Source organism: Aegilops tauschii, chromosome 6 (assembly GCF_002575655.3).
Source record: "Aegilops tauschii subsp. strangulata cultivar AL8/78 chromosome 6, Aet v6.0, whole genome shotgun sequence".
Taxonomy (NCBI): Eukaryota; Viridiplantae; Streptophyta; class Magnoliopsida; order Poales; family Poaceae; genus Aegilops; species Aegilops tauschii.
Genome location: NC_053040.3, coordinates 483,261,992 through 483,264,895, shown reverse-complemented (window position 1 = coordinate 483,264,895; position 2,904 = coordinate 483,261,992). Strand labels below are relative to the sequence as shown.

The window sequence follows — 2,904 nt, the reverse complement described above, 5'->3', positions numbered from 1 at the left end:
CCGTTCGGCCGGAGATGTCGGATGCGAGATCTTTAGCTACTTGTATCAATTTGCCGCAGTGTGCTTAGATACAATGGGCTGGCAGCTGAGGCTTGGCAGGATGGGGGAGTTAATTAAGGTCGAGGGAGCAGGAAATAGTTTGTTATTCGCTATTGGCTTAGTACGGCCTATACATAATAGGGCCATGACGGTTTTGGCAAGGCCTTGAACTTCATATATCCCTTTTTTACTCAATCCAGAATACCGATAAAGTCAGATTGAATCATTTTGTCGACCTTTCCTTTGGATTTATTAACATAGGTAGTGTTCGAGATCGCCTCTGTGCGGTGAACGCTCGAATGTAGCCAACATCAGTTTTGTCCTCACGTGGTTGAAGGAGATGCTGCTGCTGGATGGAATGCTTCCGAGGCGCCATGATCCTTCTATCAGGAATAGAATAATCGAGGGCACTGACTGACTGCATCAATCATCGCTCAGTGAGCTATTAATTGCCGCCAATAGCGCTTCGCTTGCATGCAAGGCGGCTAATAAAAGCGCCAGGTAGACGCACGGAGATGCATTTTGAGTACTGGTGGTACTGGACAAGCTCTAGGGGAATAATCTCTTTCTTATTTCTTTCCCATGACGACTAGGAATGGGCAAATCAAGAATTTCACTTCGAATTCCGGACCTCAACATCCTGCTGCTCATGGTGTTTCACGATCAGTATTGGAAATGAACGGAGAAGTGGTGGAACGTGCGGAACCACATATTGGATCACTCCAGTGCGGCACGAAGCCGCTGACGCTGAGTAGGCTCCTATGCCGCTAGCACGGTGGAGGTTCCGTAGCGCGTCATGAGCACCGGGCAAAGGGACGGTTGAGCAACTCAAGCGAACCGCCCTACCTGACTTTGGATAAAGATAGAAGGGAGAAGGTTGTGAAGGTGGCCTCGTTATCCACACATCTGGTCGGAGGACCGACCTGGGTTTTCACGAGCGTAGGCGGGTCCTGGAGTGCCCGTCAAGGGCGCTAGCGCATACCCCGGGGTGATCATCACCACCTGCACCTCACATCTCAGCACAGTGGAACGTGTAACCCGCCTGCTGTCCAAGTCAACCACTGAATTTCCTGTAATTCATAGCGCCTAACAGAACATAGCAGCAAGGGACAACCCACCCATACAGACAACCTGCGAGGAGGATGGCACTACTGGCAAAGACCGTCTGGCGAAAACGCCGCAGGCGCGAAGCATGGTGGGCCTGCGCCGGGGGAGCATAGGGAGGAAAGGGAGCCCGGACGGTGGAAGAGCCAGGGGAAGCCGGGTCATTTGACGGAAATGGAAGGTCCGAGCGGCTCATTCATTCTTGAAAAAAGAGGGGGGGGGAGCGAGCCAATGTATCAATGAATAGATACAGTCAACGGTATTAAGACAGCGCTGCCTACACGCGAATTAGCTTCCGAGGTCGAGCAGTCTCAGTTTCACTACAGGATTTGCGAATGAATGCTGGGCTGGGCCACCTCAAATGGCGTGAGCCGCATGCGGGGAGACCCGCACGTACGGTTTTCAGGGGGATCCGGCCGGCCGGCGCCCACCCGACTAGAGGGACTGAGAAATTAATCGAGTACAAAACTTATCTTCAAGCTTTACCTTATTTTGATTGTTTAGAGGGCGATCGTGGAGTCACTGAATGAAGTCCTCCCTCCTTTTCTTTCGGAGGTGCTGACCCGCTGCGAGGCAGATATGACTAAGTGACATATTGAATATGGCGACGACTACAGCATGTCGTAGAAGGAGATAAGAGGTGGAGCCAACGACCCACTAAGACTCACGTATCTACAACTACATTCCCGAGCGGCAGTCAAACGGAGGCGTGAATGAAAGATGCCAGCGGAATGATCGACCGGACAGAGGCTAGGGCAGCTTTCTTCCCACCGCGTCCTTCCTTGTGTGTCGGAGATACAAAGCGAGTGCACCGGAAAAGAAGGGGAACTGAATCGATCTATTCCATGGCGAAGCATCCGAAGCATAACTGCACACTCACACGATCTTTGCCGAGAGATAGGAGCATTCGGTGGAACCGGTGAACTACACTTGCTTCTTGATAGATGTGTGGGACAGAGGGCTCGTGGTACCTGCTGCCCGCCCTTCCTCCGCTTTGATAACCGTGTGAACGGAGATTGGGCAGAGCAAAAGGGAAGGAGGTCCTCATACGGAGTCGCACACTTGAGCAGTGCGGGAGACTGGAGAATGGGTCGAGTAAACTCCCTTAGGGCCGATTAAATCACAGACGAGGAACTTTTTTTTTATTTTTTTCTTTTTGATTTGAAGGGTATGTTCTCAAAAAAGAAAGGCAGAGGTAAATACTTCGAAGAGGCGGCTCGGTAGGGATGGAATGGTCAATAGTCAAGTCAAGGATGACTTCTTTGTTGGCGAAACGATGGGGGAGAGAAAGCACGCCAGTGATTCTCTGAGCCGGTCTGCATTTCCAACGCCTCGGGAAATAGGTCGAGATAGATGATAGCACCTTTTTATCCTCTTCCTTACCGGGAAGGCGCACTTCTCTTCTTCTTCTGGCCTTCACCTCCTGCCCAACCCCCTTTCTGATCCATTCATTTCTGCAAGCAGGCGGGATCCAGAGCTAAGCCCCCCTCCTATTCGAAGCCATGTGTGGCCTCGCCCTTTTGCTCTTCCTTCGGTTTGGCTCCACGAAGGCGCCGCCTAGACTAGGAGCCCCACTCATATTCAAAAGGCGCCCAGCTTTCAAGACGATGATAATAATTAGTCAACTTTTTCCAATATCATGGAATAGCATGGCCCGGGGCTAAGGTAACTCCAGTGGGAGAGCCGTGTTATGGGTGACCTTATTGCACGGTTCAGAGAGCACTTGTGTATGTGATGCAAGTGAACGTGTACGAAAAGCTG

The 2,904-nt window shown here is 51.3% G+C and overlaps 1 pseudogene; it reads right to left on the bottom strand.

Moving 5' to 3' along the window:
- Window positions 1–1,250: 1,250 nt before the first annotated feature.
- LOC123494388 (uncharacterized) lies at window positions 1,251–2,454 on the bottom strand (annotated as a pseudogene).
- Between the last annotated feature and the right edge of the window lie 450 nt (window positions 2,455–2,904).